At 38.5% G+C, this 17,583-nt stretch overlaps 3 long non-coding RNA genes across 3 annotated transcripts; all 3 read left to right on the top strand.

Annotated features, from left to right (window-relative positions):
- The first annotated feature begins 814 nt into the window (after positions 1-814).
- LOC137133601 (uncharacterized) lies at positions 815-6,733 on the top strand. Its single transcript, XR_010915260.1, has 3 exons — positions 815-1,247; positions 1,905-2,040; positions 4,237-6,733. It is a non-coding gene; the product is annotated as an uncharacterized lncRNA (long non-coding RNA).
- Positions 6,734-6,797: 64 nt separating this feature from the next.
- On the top strand, positions 6,798-9,998 carry LOC137132648 (uncharacterized). Its single transcript, XR_010915162.1, has 6 exons — positions 6,798-6,936; positions 7,726-7,890; positions 8,134-8,276; positions 8,723-8,826; positions 9,207-9,359; positions 9,480-9,998. It is a non-coding gene; the product is annotated as an uncharacterized lncRNA (long non-coding RNA).
- A 763-nt stretch (positions 9,999-10,761) lies between these two features.
- LOC137133444 (uncharacterized) lies at positions 10,762-14,911 on the top strand. The gene is made up of 3 exons (XR_010915245.1): positions 10,762-11,193; positions 11,851-11,986; positions 14,191-14,911. It is a non-coding gene; the product is annotated as an uncharacterized lncRNA (long non-coding RNA).
- The last annotated feature ends 2,672 nt before the right edge of the window (positions 14,912-17,583 follow it).

Here is a 17,583-nt window from a genome sequence, read left to right as displayed (position 1 = left end):
CCTGTGCACCACCTGTTTCATTTACATACAAACATGTTCTCTGCTGAAAAATCATCTCATGCAAAGTAAAAACTCCATAAGAACAACACTTCTAATTTTGTGATTTCTTCCACATTGATGATACTCTGAATACATGGTAATGCCCAATAATACAACCCAGCAAACATGTCAGTCGGTAAATAAGAGGTCAAATAGTTGGGAAATAAGGTTTTTTAATATTTAATCAGCCTGGATTAATTTGCCAGAACATATTCAGCTCAATCTGCCACATACAAAGGACTAAAAAAATAGACAACAAGTTATTACTGTAGCATTATGACACAGGTCTTTAACATATATACAAACACAATAGACTATTCAGAGAATCCATATCTGCGTGTTTCCTCTGCAGGGAAAACTGCTTCATTTTAGATTTCTCTGTATCCTGGTGCCAGGTGAAATCACATCTTGGCTGTGTACAGACTTGATTTGTGTGCGCGCAAGCTGTGCTGGAATTTTTATATAGAAGCAGAACAGTAGCAGTATTTGTATGTGTACAGGGATTTGTGTGTCTGTACTGTTGTGGCAAAAATGACAATATCTGGTCTTAGACACCTCAAGTGTAATCAGTAAAGAAGCTTCAACATCCAGGACGTCTTTTAGTGTTTTATCATCTTGCAAGAGAAAAGTACATTGACAGTATCAATTCTCCATCCTATGCAGTTCTAAACTTCATACATCACACATTAGAACTTTTTAGAACCTTCTGTTGCTGGGCAGAACATTCTCCGCCCCCAGCCCCTTTTTCCTTTTATGGAACCTTTTCCCTTTCCAGCACTTTGATAAGCAGCTGTGTGCATGAAGTGACTCTGGGTCACTGCAGTGTGGGATGGTCTGCTGTTAGACAGTAACTGACCTTGGAGCAGTTGTGCAAACACTTCGACACAAAACATGTATATGAGACAAAGTTTGAACAACATTTCAAAAGTACAGTGAGTACAAGTTGCCATTATTTTAAAGCCTCACAATTGTGATTTTATCGGTGGAATTTTGCTACAGTTCTTCCGTCTGCAAGATGTGTGTGCGCGTAAACCGATTTGTGTGTATTAGAGGGTCTGTTCCCCTCAGCTCGGGCTCCCAGGCGGTTTAGCTCACAGTTTGCCTTACAGTCCGCGCTCAGGCTTACGAAGAGCACATGAAGGTCTGAGGTCGGTGAGTAAAGCCAGTGCTGAACGGAGGACCGCAGAGCCGCCTCCACAGTCCCTCAGGTGAGTCTCACCTTTACCTGTCTGTGAGTCACTGTGGTGTTTTGCTCTTGACTTTGTCCTGCTCAGCCAAACAGTGTTTCTAGTGTTTCTGTACTGTTAGCTACAGCAGATAACGTTAGCCGATGCAGGCAGGTCAACAGCTACAGCTAGTGTAGCTAACAGCTAACAAACAGTGGGAGCTAACTTTACACTAAAAGTGCTGTTCAGTGGGAACTGGACTGGTGCTTGAACAAGACTTTTAGAGGACAGAGGACACGTAATACATGTAATATGATTAAATTAGCTTTCTAGCCATTGCTGCATAGAGTAACAGTACTGCAATACACAACTATACATATTCGTTATATTTTCATAGTATTTGTATGTGATAGGCACAGATACAAATACACCAATGTTAACCTTTCTGCATTTCAAAACTGGTTTACTGACTGTAGCTCCTCTATTCCACCTGGGAAACAGCCTTTTTACATATATGTACAGACATGTATCATTCATTGTGTCCAAGAGGGACATGTGACAGGCTAAAAAGACTTGTGTGTAGCTGGAGGGTTTGTTGACTTGTGTTTTTTTTTTTTTTAATCAATGTATTAAGCTTTGGTTTGTGGATGCAGATTGCACCAAAATGTTTAACGAAAGTGATTTGTGTCCTGTGTGTAGTCGGTTCCTTCATGGGAAAGCTGATGCAGAAACTTGCTCACCCTGACATCGTCATCATGGAGGACGAATTACTGAGGCTGCGCACAACTGCACCTTATAAACTGGTGATAACCAACCAGGATACAACCAGCAACAGGTTAGACAGTATAGTACAGTACAGCCTGTAACTTGTCCAGTCACACACTTTAATGGTTTTGCCTGTGTGGTTTATCATATTTAACATGAAAGGAGATTAAAGCACTGGCTTTAGGCTCTTTTATTGAATTCACATTCACACTGGTTCATACACACAGCTAATGCTGCCAGGGAGTTTGTTACGGCCCACCAGGGATGACCTTCTCCTCCAGGGTCACCTGACCTCAGTCCAGCTGTACAGGTGTATGAAGGCAGATGGTTAATGCTGTGGATAAAGCATCAGTCAGACAGGCAAAAAGACTCTAATACTCTCCCATCTTTCTCCTCCTTAGCAACAGTTCAGGGACAAACATCATCTCCTGTTCTCTTCCTCTTTCTTGCCAAAAATTCTATGCCCTTACTGTTTTCAACAGTAGCACACACATTTCCCATGTACTGAAGAAACACCATATATAATAATACAAGTACTCCTTCATTTCTACATGTAATACAGTTTATATTATACATGAACTCTAATATGTAATGTCTAACCACTACAGTCCCTCCTCCTGTAGTAGACGAGACTACGTAACACTTCAAAGCAAACAAGTAAAACAGAAACAAGTTTACAGACCATAAACCTGCCTCATATTAGAATCAGACCATCATCCTGTCAGATTAATAACAGTCTGGGCCTTGTAAGCTAAATTACTAGTAGTTAATTAGAGTTAACAAATGTCATTGATAACAAAATGAAAAACAGATGGAAGGATTAAAAAATAATCACTTCAGAGTCTCAAAAGGCAACTCTCTCACCGTACAACAATCTCCTCAATTTTAACTATTCACAATTGTCAAAAAACTTCACTGCAAATGTGTCATTTCTTTAAATTACAGTTCAAGAAAGATAATTTCATTTGAATCAATAAAACCCCAATGAGGCCAGTTGTGGGGAAAAACATCTCCATGTGAACAATCACCACTGGTGGCTTGCAGAGATCCTGATTTCAAAACAAAAGCAGACATGAGAATCATAAAAACTCAGCAAGTAATGTAGATGCTCAGATCTAAACCAAAAATCTGTATTCATGTATGTATGTGAAATAAACATGTAGTCAGGGTATAAGTGAGTAAATAACAAGTGGATGACTGATTTCCATCTTATTTGTGTCACATGAACATGTAGTGTCAGAGTCCACTGTCCATCGATCAGCTCCCTCTGATGCTTCGCACTCTTCATCATCATCTTCTGTTCTCCTCCGCTCAATGGTTGAACAACAGTGCAATATCCCTCAATCCACTCTGTTCTGTATCCAGTAATTTCTATCAAGGTTCCCCAAAAACCTTGTCGTTATTTTTTTAACTGTGATCAGTTAAGGAGCTTTGGCTGATTTAAATTAATTTAATTTCAGTCCTAAATATTAGCGTGCAATAAGCTCAACACACAGAGATTGATGCATCTGGCAGATTAGCTCTAATAAAGTCCACATCTCAGCTGAGTTCAAAAAGATCTCATCCTAGTCCTCCGCCGCAGTCTCCTTTGCCTCATGTTTTGTCGCATTAATTTGGCAGTGCAGCATCACATTCCCGTTCACACATTCACAGGAGCTTGATCCAATGTCCACCCCATTAGTATGCATCCAAAATTGCAGGCGAGTGGGTTTTGGAGTTGAAGCTGACATTATTCTCCACACAGTTTGTCCTGATCTTGGGAGGTGATTAGGCTCAGATCAGTATCAACATTAGTTTTTCCGTCGGGCTTAAAAATAGTGTGTCTGAGATCAAACAGCATGATCTGCTGTCCCTTTTTTCCCAGCAGAGGAGTTCTCCACTCTCTCAAGTTGCTGTGATGTTAGATGTTTAGGAGTTTGCTCTTCCGTGTTCATGTCTCATCTCAGCTTTTTGAATCCTTTGGTCGACACCGTGCCAGGTCCGGCTGTCTGCTCCTGTTTAGATTATTAGCTCTTCCGTCACATGCTTCTATATTATTTATCTATCTGTGTCTAGCTTGTGTTGTTCCTTGCACGAGACTGATAATTAGGGATTCTGGTTTTCATAGCATCTGGTCAACTCATGAGTTCAAAGGATTATACTTAAACAGTGCTTGTCCTCCCATAAAATTGAATGTCAGGCATCAAACTATTACAACATGTGTAATGTTAATGCAGTAACCAGTAAAATTCTAAGACACTTTTCCCCATTTTGACTGACCGTGTAGAGGGAAGCACCTGGAAAAGGATTGATGGAGCTTCACGGACTCGGAGTTTGGACTTAACTGTTTTTGCAGCACAAACTGCCTCTGAAATGAGCCACCTGTTGAATGGAGCCAAACAGGGCACATGTATACAAGGTCTATGCAAGAATTATTATTATTATTATTATTATTATTATTATTATTATTTAGAGTCCAGTTAGTAATTTTGTTTTCATAAGTTATTTAAACTGATATACATCAACTTTACTGGGAGGTCTGAGAGCTTAGTTTTTCTATCATTTATATCAGACTACATTGTTTTGAAGAATCTAAAACAATATTACAGTAAGTACTGGCTAGTAAATGAGAGCATCGCTCATTTATTTCTAACATTGAATAAACAAGTGCTATTTCTATGCCTCACTCACATTAGAGCCCATTTTACATAAGAATTACACAAGTTACAATGTTTTTAAAAGCATCTTTCAAATGTTACAATAATCTTAAAAATACAGAAATACGTTTATTTTAAAATGTAAATTGCTAAAAGTTCAAAATCTCAAATAATCTACATATTGACAGCACACAAAAATAAATGATTCAAGTCACACACAAAATGACAAAAGATTTTTGTTCATCTGTTATCATGAATGTTAAACAACAGTGAGTGTTTGTTCAAATTGTGTGTTTGCTTTAATCTAACAGTGACATTTTGTGGCCACGTTAGTTATGACTCTTTCTCCAAATCCTCCTAAAGGTGCATCAGTGGTGGCAGAATGAATTTTGCTTTGTTCTTCATTTATCTTAATAGTGAATAAACTGAATAATTTATGAATAACTGTCTTCATTAAAGACGGATAAACAGTAACAACATGTTCTCATGTTTCACTTCTTTATAGCTGTGGTGTGTCTTAAAATAATGTTGCTTCCTCTGTTGGTACCTTTGTATCATTGACTGTATTCACAGGTCTTTTCTCTGTTCAGGTCCCAGGAGCTCAGAGAGGAGATTTCATGGAGCTGTTGTTCTCCAGGCTTTTGTCCTGTTGGCAATTATGTAACACATCACAACATTAGATGCAACTGCTCAATGTTGTGATGGACGGGGGTTCAGCATGTACAACCACATACACTGCAAGCTGTGATGACCCGTGTGGTTCGATACCCGTCTGTCAGGGCTGACTCCTGTCCACTAAGTGGTATTAATGTTACCATGCACAGAGAATCTGACTATGTCATCTCTGGCCTTTGGACGCCATTAGTGTACAAACACAAGCATTTGCCTACATTGACAGGTTCATATGGAAAACTGTGTTTGCAGCAGTGTTTTCTGGGATTCTTTGTGTACTGTGGGTCTTGTACCTCACTGCTGTCACTCACTCATTTGAATGAGGCTGACATTTATACATGGTAAAACAAGACAAAACGTAACACTGCTAATCATAAATACAAAAACACACAAAGTAACATATAGTAACAAAATATTACCAGTATAACCCTAACTTTACTATGGTCTGTGACCATGAGATGGTGGGAGCTGCACCATTTAATAAACTCTTTTGGTAATAATGTGGTGTATCGACATATCTTCCTCTCTGTGTCAGAGCCTGAAAATAGCAGTGTTATCTTGAAATTGCAGTATGTGGTTGAAAGCATTTGTTCTTCACACATCTATTTTTATGCAATGTAGAGCTCACACTCCCCTGAGCAACACCAGTACTGATCAGGTTAGAAAACAGAAACACAAATTAATAATAAAATGATTTACACTCATCTGTCCTAATTCCTTAAGTATTAGATAAGGTCGTATTGTATCAAATGCAGAATTAAAATCAATAAAAAGAAGGTGAGCATACGTAAGGATAAGACGAGTGAAGCTTTTTACAGAAAAAATGTCGGTGGTCTGAGAGTCAGTAACTGCACATTGGAAACACACAGCTCCAAAGCTGAAGACACCTGCTGAAAGACACAGAGAAGAAAAAGACCAACCACAAGGGAATGAAGTAGAGCAATTAAGCATTTAAGTTGTGTCTACGTATGTACAAATCAATTGAGACATTTAAAGAAACAGTTGATTTAATTTAATTAAGTTTAAAATCTGCTCTGCTCTAATTTGGAAGACAAACAGGTTTATGGACATAAGTGCAGAGAGATGGATCAAACAGAGAACAATCGTGCTCTTCTCTTTGCCCAAGAGTTCAAATTCAGCAGAGACAGAAAGACTCAATAGAAATCTCTCAAGTGCAGCAACACACACAGTGAAAGTCTGTTGTGTTTTTGTGGCTGGGTTGTCTTAATCACACATTCTCGTGTGTCTACTAATGAGAATTGCCCACTACCAAAACCACAAGGCCCATCTCTTCCTCTTAGTATCTGAAACCAAAGTGTCTTTATCATTTACATGTTCTGTGCTGCAAAGCTGACCAGAGCTCTGAGGCAGTTAACAAACCTGTGATCAATGGAGGAAATATATATCAATGTTGAACATGACAAGTCTGTTTACTCAAGTCCTTCAACAAATCAGACAGGTAAGAATGTTTAATTAGTTGCTGAGTGGAAATTAAATCGGTTGTAATCATATGTTATTTCTGATCTAAGACTGTTTATTGGTCTTTTTCTGTCCAGGTCCCAGGAGCTCAGACAGGAGACTTTATAAAGCTGTTGGTCTCTGTCTGGGCCTGCTGAGTGTTTTCCTGTTGGCTGGACTCACCGTCTACTGTGTCCACTGTGAGTCTGTGTTTTATAAGTTAATACCAGAGTCACTTTATGAGTTTCAGAATTATTGTCATATACTTTTACAAATTTAACTTTTATGGTTTCTTACTTATGTTTTTGAATTTCAAAGCTTTTATGGCATTTTAAAATGTAAAAATTTAATTACTTTTAGAGTAAGTACATTTGACTAAAAAGACAAAGTTTAGCAGGAAAAGTGGATGTAGAATGTTCAGCACCAGACAAACAGCAACTTCACCTTCACTTCTTCTGTAATAGTATATTAGCATTATGCCTGAATGCAAATGTGTTTTATTATTTCAATGTCATCAACAGCATTTCTACATCAATATAGTCAATAGGTATATTGCTATGTTTACAGTGTTGTACCATCAGAACAGGCAAAACAGGCAAATGTCTGATGCCTCAACCAAAAATGAGGAAAAGGCCCCAGTGGCCCCTCATTTTGGCACATTTAGCAAAGTCAGCAACAAATCCCCTTAAACCTCCTGTAAAGGCTCTATACTGTGCTACACTGCTACTGAGGAGCCTCATTACACTTCTTTGCCCAGGACCCCCTGGTTAACCACTGTTTTTAATGCTTTTTTAAACTGGGCATAAGAGGAAAATCCACTTATTGTACTGTAGGAGTAAAAGTTTAGGATTGTGGTGGAGATTTTTAGCATATGGAACTTAAATGGGCATCAGTTCATTATAAAGATTTAAAGATTATAAAGATAGCAAAGAATAAGACCTGGCTAAATAGTAAGTAATATTACATTATATGATTTCATGTGGTTTCAGATTATAACTCAGCACATGGTGCAGCTGCAGAACTCTCCGGCATCAAAACCAACCTGACTGACCTTCTCCAGGACAGTAAGAACAAAGTGTCTTCACTGACTGAAGAGACAGACCAGCTGAATACCAGACTCAATAAAACAACAGAGGAACTGAACAAGTGTCAGAGTGAGTGAGTGTGGGCAGTGAGGGACAGGACATTTGATCTTGTCAAGGATTTAGACTTGTGAACTGTTCACTATATGTTTAGGATTAAGGACACGTTCACATTCTGTGAGCACATTAAAATGTTAAGATGTGAAGACACTTAAAACTCCTCTGTTTGCATGTTTTGCTTCATACCATCTTTCTCTGGCAGTAGATGGAGTTGTGTCTTGATACATTTCTAACATCTATTGTTTTACGTTTCAGACAAAACTTGTCCTGCAGGATGGATGATGTTCAGCTACTCCTGTTATCTCCTGTCCACTGAGTCTGGTTCATGGACAAAAGGCAGAGAGGACTGCAGAAAGAGAGGAGCAGACCTGGTGGTCATTAACAGTGCTGAAGAACAGGTGCAGTGTGTCCAAACAAAGAATGATGAACATGATCAGGAATTTTTACATATCTTTTATTAAAGTGACAACATGTAAAGTGATAGTTTTGCATAAAAATGATTTCTGAAATTCAGATGATGCTTTAATAGTTTTTTCTGCTAATTTCAGATATAAAAATAAGCTTCAATCATAATTAAATGAATCTGTACTTTTTATTTTTATACATTGTTGATGTTGCAGGCCAATCTAATAGTTATGCCACTATTATAATAAATGTGGATAATATGGACATGAGGAAGAAATATGAGCATGTGATTGCTTTCTGAATCCACTGTATCATGAATGGAAGTGTTTCAGCTTTTTTTGTGGATATGAATGTGTGTGTGCTGTGTCTTTGTGTCTCACTCCTGCTGGTTACAACTAAAATATAATTGCAGCGATTGTCTTTTGTTTCAATTGAACAGACATTCCTCTCTGCATTCACCAGAATGAGATCTTGGATTGGTTTGAGTGACAGAGATGAAGAGGGGACCTGGAGATGGATCGATGGAACTACACTGACTTTTAAGTAAGACGGAAATATGCTTCATTTTGTTTAAATCTAAATACATCTGGAAATGATGTGTGTTTGGTCCAATACAACTGAAACACGTGAGTGAAAAGAGACAAACAGATAAGACATTAAATAGAACATAGTAGGCATAAAAGGGAAATAAGAAATAAAAGCTCAAGTTAGCATTTGGCTCTGAACACCACTGACTGGAGACTCTCAGAGCTGCTAGAATGACTGCTGACACACTTCCTGTCTGTTTCAGTACTGTCGGCTCTGACTGCACCACTGCTGTCATAACATTTAATAAGTTATCAACATAGAGACCATCAAGAGTCTTTTTATGTCAGATATTCACAATTTCAGGATTTTTATTTTTTTGTTCATTGACTGGTTAGATACTGGGATGTGAAGCAGCCCGATAATCTTCTTAAATATTCGACTGATGGAGAAGACTGTGCAGAAATTAAAGTTCAACAAGGTCACAAGTGGAATGACGTGCCATGTGGATTATCTATGAAATGGATCTGTGAGAAAAAAGTGTAACACTGGTAAATGTTTTGACATCATACATATGGAAATGTTTCATATAAAACATGAATATGCTCTGTCAAGGCCTGTGTGTTTCTGTGCTTTGCTTATTATTGTTGTAACTCTGTCTCCCTCTGTAGGTGGCTGCTCTTCCTCCCTGTCATTGTCTCACCCTGGACTGATGCTGTGGATGGATGCACAGCTGCCTGCACTTGCTGCTGATTAGTATGAACCTTCTTAATCCTGCCTCAGAGCAGACTCTGTCTGTGTTCTGTCAGCTCCCACAGTCCGAACTGTCTGGTTTATCCTCTTTCCTCTGCAGTACTCAGACCTGATCTGTTTACCCTCTGGTGTGCTCTGCCTTGTTTAGTTGACTTTCATATAGTACTGGACCCCTGAGTTTGTCAGCTTTATCCCTCATCCCTCCTTTTGTTGTATTTTGTATTAATATTTCTCTCTGTGAGGTGTTTTTAGTTTGAGCAGTCAGCCTTTGTTTTCTCCGATTGTCCTAATTAAACTTAATTTACTTCCTTACATCAGCCTGTGTGTGTTTGTGTGCTCATTCTCCTTCTGGGTCGAGGTCTGACTTGCAGTAATATGTCTTGTCCCTGTGCACCACCTGTTTCATTTACATACAAACATGTTCTCTGCTGAAAAATCATCTCATGCAAAGTAAAAACTCCATAAGAACAACACTTCTAATTTTGTGATTTCTTCCACATTGATGATACTCTGAATACATGGTAATGCCCAATAATACAACCCAGCAAACATGTCAGTCGGTAAATAAGAGGTCAAATAGTTGGGAAATAAGGTTTTTTAATATTTAATCAGCCTGGATTAATTTGCCAGAACATATTCAGCTCAATCTGCCACATACAAAGGACTAAAAAAATAGACAACAAGTTATTACTGTAGCATTATGACACAGGTCTTTAACATATATACAAACACAATAGACTATTCAGAGAATCCATATCTGCGTGTTTCCTCTGCAGGGAAAACTGCTTCATTTTAGATTTCTCTGTATCCTGGTGCCAGGTGAAATCACATCTTGGCTGTGTACAGACTTGATTTGTGTGCGCGCAAGCTGTGCTGGAATTTTTATATAGAAGCAGAACAGTAGCAGTATTTGTATGTGTACAGGGATTTGTGTGTCTGTACTGTTGTGGCAAAAATGACAATATCTGGTCTTAGACACCTCAAGTGTAATCAGTAAAGAAGCTTCAACATCCAGGACGTCTTTTAGTGTTTTATCATCTTGCAAGAGAAAAGTACATTGACAGTATCAATTCTCCATCCTATGCAGTTCTAAACTTCATACATCACACATTAGAACTTTTTAGAACCTTCTGTTGCTGGGCAGAACATTCTCCGCCCCCAGCCCCTTTTTCCTTTTATGGAACCTTTTCCCTTTCCAGCACTTTGATAAGCAGCTGTGTGCATGAAGTGACTCTGGGTCACTGCAGTGTGGGATGGTCTGCTGTTAGACAGTAACTGACCTTGGAGCAGTTGTGCAAACACTTCGACACAAAACATGTATATGAGACAAAGTTTGAACAACATTTCAAAAGTACAGTGAGTACAAGTTGCCATTATTTTAAAGCCTCACAATTGTGATTTTATCGGTGGAATTTTGCTACAGTTCTTCCGTCTGCAAGATGTGTGTGCGCGTAAACCGATTTGTGTGTATTAGAGGGTCTGTTCCCCTCAGCTCGGGCTCCCAGGCGGTTTAGCTCACAGTTTGCCTTACAGTCCGCGCTCAGGCTTACGAAGAGCACATGAAGGTCTGAGGTCGGTGAGTAAAGCCAGTGCTGAACGGAGGACCGCAGAGCCGCCTCCACAGTCCCTCAGGTGAGTCTCACCTTTACCTGTCTGTGAGTCACTGTGGTGTTTTGCTCTTGACTTTGTCCTGCTCAGCCAAACAGTGTTTCTAGTGTTTCTGTACTGTTAGCTACAGCAGATAACGTTAGCCGATGCAGGCAGGTCAACAGCTACAGCTAGTGTAGCTAACAGCTAACAAACAGTGGGAGCTAACTTTACACTAAAAGTGCTGTTCAGTGGGAACTGGACTGGTGCTTGAACAAGACTTTTAGAGGACAGAGGACACGTAATACATGTAATATGATTAAATTAGCTTTCTAGCCATTGCTGCATAGAGTAACAGTACTGCAATACACAACTATACATATTCGTTATATTTTCATAGTATTTGTATGTGATAGGCACAGATACAAATACACCAATGTTAACCTTTCTGCATTTCAAAACTGGTTTACTGACTGTAGCTCCTCTATTCCACCTGGGAAACAGCCTTTTTACATATATGTACAGACATGTATCATTCATTGTGTCCAAGAGGGACATGTGACAGGCTAAAAAGACTTGTGTGTAGCTGGAGGGTTTGTTGACTTGTGTTTTTTTTTTTTTTAATCAATGTATTAAGCTTTGGTTTGTGGATGCAGATTGCACCAAAATGTTTAACGAAAGTGATTTGTGTCCTGTGTGTAGTCGGTTCCTTCATGGGAAAGCTGATGCAGAAACTTGCTCACCCTGACATCGTCATCATGGAGGACGAATTACTGAGGCTGCGCACAACTGCACCTTATAAACTGGTGATAACCAACCAGGATACAACCAGCAACAGGTTAGACAGTATAGTACAGTACAGCCTGTAACTTGTCCAGTCACACACTTTAATGGTTTTGCCTGTGTGGTTTATCATATTTAACATGAAAGGAGATTAAAGCACTGGCTTTAGGCTCTTTTATTGAATTCACATTCACACTGGTTCATACACACAGCTAATGCTGCCAGGGAGTTTGTTACGGCCCACCAGGGATGACCTTCTCCTCCAGGGTCACCTGACCTCAGTCCAGCTGTACAGGTGTATGAAGGCAGATGGTTAATGCTGTGGATAAAGCATCAGTCAGACAGGCAAAAAGGCAAAAAGACTCTAATACTCTCCCATCTTTCTCCTCCTTAGCAACAGTTCAGGGACAAACATCATCTCCTGTTCTCTTCCTCTTTCTTGCCAAAAATTCTATGCCCTTACTGTTTTCAACAGTAGCACACACATTTCCCATATACTGAAGAAACACCATATATAATAATACAAGTACTCCTTCATTCCTACATGTAATACAGTTTATATTATACATGAACTCTAATATGTAATGTCTAACCACTACAGTCCCTCCTCCCGTAGTCGACGAGACTACGTAACACTTCAAAGCAAACAAGTAAAACAGAAACAAGTTTACAGACCATAAACCTGCCTCATATTAGAATCAGACCATCATCCTGTCAGATTAATAACAGTCTGGGCCTTGTAAGCTAAATTACTAGTAGTTAATTAGAGTTAACAAATGTCATTGATAACAAAATGAAAAACAGATGGAACGATTAAAAAATAATCACTTCAGAGTCTCAAAAGGCAACTCTCTCACCGTACAACAATCTCCTCAATTTTAACTATTCACAATTGTCAAAAAACTTCAATGCAAATGTGTCATTTCTTTAAATTACAGTTCAAGAAAGATAATTTCATTTGAATCAATAAAACCCCAATGAGGCCAGTTGTGGGGAAAAACATCTCCATGTGAACAATCACCACTGGTGGCTTGCAGAGATCCTGATTTCAAAACAAAAGCAGACATGAGAATCATAAAAACTCAGCAAGTAATGTAGATGCTCAGATCTAAACCAAAAATCTGTATTCATGTATGTATGTGAAATAAACATGTAGTCAGGGTATAAGTGAGTAAATAACAAGTGGATGACTGATTTCTATATTATTTGTGTCACATGAACATGTAGTGTCAGAGTCCACTGTCCATTGATCAGCTCCCTCTGATGCTTCGCACTCTTCATCATCATCTTCTGTTCTCCTCCGCTCAATGGTTGAACAACAGTGGAATATCCCTCAATCCACTCTGTTCTGTATCCAGTAATTTCTATCAAGGTTCCCCAAAAACCTTGTCGTTATTTTTTTAACTGTCATCAGTTAAGGAGCTTTGGCTAATTTAAATTAATTTAATTTCAGTCCTAAATATTAGCATGCAATAAGCTCAACACACAGAGATTGATGCATCTGGCAGATTAGCTCTAATAAAGTCCACATCTCAGCTGAGTTCAAAAAGATCTCATCCTAGTCCTCAGCCTCAGTCTCCTTTGCCTCATGTTTTGTCGCATTAATTTGGCAGTGCAGCATCACATTCCCGTTCACACATTCAGAGGAGCTTGATCCAATGTCCACACCATTAGTATGCATCCAAAATTGCAGGCGAGTGGGTTTTGGAGTTGAAGCTGACATTATTCTCCACACAGTTTGTCCTGATCTTGGGAGGTGATTAGGCTCAGATCAGTATCAACATTAGTTTTTCCGTCGGGCTTAAGAATAGTGTGTCTGAGATCAAACAGCATGATCTGCTGTCCCTTTTTTCCCAGCAGAGGAGTTCTCCACTCTCTCAAGTTGCTGTGATGTTAGATGTTTAGGAGTTTGCTCTTCCGTGTTCATGTCTCATCTCAGCTTTTTGAATCCTTTGGTCGACACCGTGCCAGGTCCGGCTGTCTGGTCCTGTTTAGATTATTAGCTCTTCCGTCACATGCTTCTATATTATTTATCTATCTGTGTCTAGCTTGTGTTGTTCCTTGCACGAGACTGACAATTAGGGATTCTGGTTTTCATAGCATCTGGTCAACTCATGAGTTCAAAGGATTATACTTAAACAGTGCTTGTCCTCCCATAAAATTGAATGTCAGGCATCAAACTATTACAACATGTGTAATGTTAATGCAGTAACCAGTAAAATTCTAAGACACTTTTCCCCATTTTGACTGACCGTGTAGAGGGAAGCACCTGGAAAAGGATTGATGGAGCTTCACGGACTCGGAGTTTGGACTTAACTGTTTTTGCAGCACAAACTGCCTCTGAAATGAGCCACCTGTTGAATGGAGCCAAACAGGGCACATGTATACAAGGTCTATGCAAGAATTATTATTATTATTATTATTATTATTATTTAGAGTCCAGTTAGTAATTTTGTTTACATAAGTTATTTAAACTGATATACATCAACTTTACTGGGAGGTCTGAGAGCTTAGTTTTTCTATCATTTATATCAGACTACATTGTTTTGAAGAATCTAAAACAATATTACAGTAAGTACTGGCTAGTAAATGAGAGCATCGCTCATTTATTTCTAACATTGAATAAACAAGTGCTATTTCTATGCCTCACTCACATTAGAGCCCATTTTACATAAGAATTACACAAGTTACAATGTGTTTAAAAGCAGCATTCAAATGTTACAATAATCCTAAAAATACAGAAATACATTTTAAAATGTAAATTGCTAAAAGTTCCAAATCTTAAATAATCTACATATTGACAGCACACAAAAATAAATAATTCAAGTCACACACAAAATGACAAAAGATTTTTGTTCATCTGAATGTTAAACAACAGTGAGTGTTTGTTCAAATTGTGTGTTTGCTTGAATCTAACAGTGACATCTTGTGGCCACGTTAGTTATGACTCTTTCTACAAATCCTCCAAAAGGTGCATCAGTGGTGGCAGAATGAATTTTACTTTGTTCTTCATTTATCTTCTCAGTGAATAAACTGAATAATTTATGAATAACTGTCTTCATTAAAGACGGCTAAACAGTAACAACATGTTCTCATGTTTCACTTCTTTATAGCTGTGGTGGATCTTAAAATAATGTTGCTTCCTCTGTTGGTACCGTTGTATCATTGACTGTATTCACAGGTCTTTTCTCTGTTCAGGTTCCAGGAGCTCAGAGAGGAGATTTCATGGAGCTGTTGTTCTCCAGGCTTTTGTCCTGTTGGCAATTATGTAACACATCACAACATTAGATGCAACTGCTCAATGTTGTGATGGACGGGGGTTCAGCATGTACAACCACATACACTGCAAGCTGTGATGACCCGTGTGGTTCGATACCCGTCTGTCAGGGCTGACTCCTGTCCACTAAGTGGTATTAATGTTACCATGCACAGAGAATCTGACTATGTCATCTCCGGCCTTTGGACGCCATTAGTGTTCAAACACAAGCATTTGCCTACATTGACAGGTTCATATGGAAAACTGTGTTTGCAGCAGTGTTTTCTGGGATTCTTTGTGTACTGTGGGTCTTGTACCTCACTGCTGTCACTCACTCATTTGAATCAGGCTGACATTTATACATGGTAAAACAAGACAAAACGTAACACTGCAAATCATAAATACAAAAATAAATACAAAAGCATACATATAACACAATATTACCAGTATAACCTGACTTTACAAGGATCTGTAACCATGAGATGGTGGGAGCTGCACCATTTCATAAACTCTTTTGGTAATAACGTGGTGTATCGACATATCTTCCTCTCTGTGTCAAAGCCTGAAAATAGCAGTGTTATCTTGAACCCTCAGTATCTGGTTGAAAGCATTTGTGTTCACACATCTATTTTTATGCAATGTAGAGCTCACACTCCCCTGAGCAACACCAGTACTGATCAGGTTAGAAAACAGAAATACAAATTAATAATAAAATGATTTACACTCATCTGTCCTAATTCCTTAAGTATTAGATAAGGTCGTATTGTATCAAATGCAGAATTAAAATCAATAAAAAGAAGGTGAGCATACGTAAGGATAAGACGAGTGAAGCTTTTTACAGAAAAAATGTCGGTGGTCTGGAATTGGTTTAGATCTTTTACGGATTTGACAGAGTCAGTAACTGCACATTGGAAACACACAGCTGCAAAGCTGAAGACACCTGCTGAAAGACACAGAGAAGAAGAAGAACAACCACAAGGGAATGAAGTAGAGCAATTAAGCATTTAAGTTGTGTCTACGTATGTACAAAACAATTGAGACATTCAAAGAAACAGTTGATTTAATTTAATTAAGTTTAAAATCTGCTCTGCTCTAATTTGGAAGACAAACAGGTTTATGGACATAAGTGCAGAGAGATGGATCAAACAGAGAACAATCGTGCTCTTCTCTTTGTCCAAGAGTTCAAATTCAGCATAGAAATGTCTCAAGTGCAGCAACACACATAGTGAAAGTCTGTTGTGTTTTTGTAGCTGGGTTGTCTTAATCACACATGTATTTTAGTGTGTCTTCTAATGACCTTTTCCTCATTTTTGGTTGAGGCATCAGACATTTGCCTGTTTTGCCTGTTCTGATGGTACAACTCTGTAAACATAGCAATATACCTATTGACTATATTGATGTAGAAATGCTGTTGATGTCATTGATATAATAAAACATTTGCATACAGGCATAATGCTAATATACTATTACAGAAGAGGTGAAGGTGAAGTTGCTGTTTGTCTGGTGCTGAACATTCTACATCCACTTTTCCTGCTAAACTTTGTCTTTTTAGTCAAATCTACGAACTCTAAAAATAATTCAATTTTTACATTTTAAAATGCCATAAAAGCTTTGAAATTCAAAAACAAGTAAGAAACCTGAAAGGGTAAATTTGTAAAAGTATATGACAATACTTCTGAAACTCATAAAGTGACTCTGGTATTAACTTATAAAACACAGACTCACAGTGGACACCGCGGACGATGAGTCCAGCCAACAGAAAAACACTCATCAGCCCCAGACAGAGACCAATAGTTTTATAAAGTCTCCTGTCTGAGCTCCTGGGACCTGAACAGAAAAAGACCAGTAAACACAGTCTTAGATCAGAAATAACATATGATTAAAACAGATTTAATCTCCAGTCAGCAACTAATTAAACATTCTTACCTGTCTGATTTGTTGAAGGACTTGAGTAAACAGACTTGTCATGTTCAACATTGATATATATTTCCTCCATTGATCACAGGTTTGTTAACTGCCTCAGAGCTCTGGTCAGCTTTGCAGCACAGTACATGTAAATGATAAAGACACTTTGGTTTCAGATACTAAGAATCCTGAGCTTTAGAGGAAGTTTGTGTGGTTTTGATGGTCAGCAATAAGAAGCATCCTCATTAGAAGACACACCAAAATACATGTGTCATTAACAACCCAGCCACAAAAATAAAACAGATTTTGACTGTGTGTGTTGCTGCATTTGAGACATTTCTATTGAGTCTTTCTGTCTCTGCTGAATTTGAACTCTTGGGCAAAGAGAAGAGCACGATTGTTCTCTGTTTGATCCATCTCTCTGCACTTATGTCCATAAATTATTCAGTTTATGGACATAAGTGCAGAGCTGCGGCAACTACAGAGGAATA

Source organism: Channa argus, chromosome 9, assembly GCF_033026475.1.
Source record: "Channa argus isolate prfri chromosome 9, Channa argus male v1.0, whole genome shotgun sequence".
Lineage (NCBI taxonomy): Eukaryota > Metazoa > Chordata > Actinopteri > Anabantiformes > Channidae > Channa > Channa argus.
This window is presented reverse-complemented; position numbering and strand designations above follow the sequence as displayed.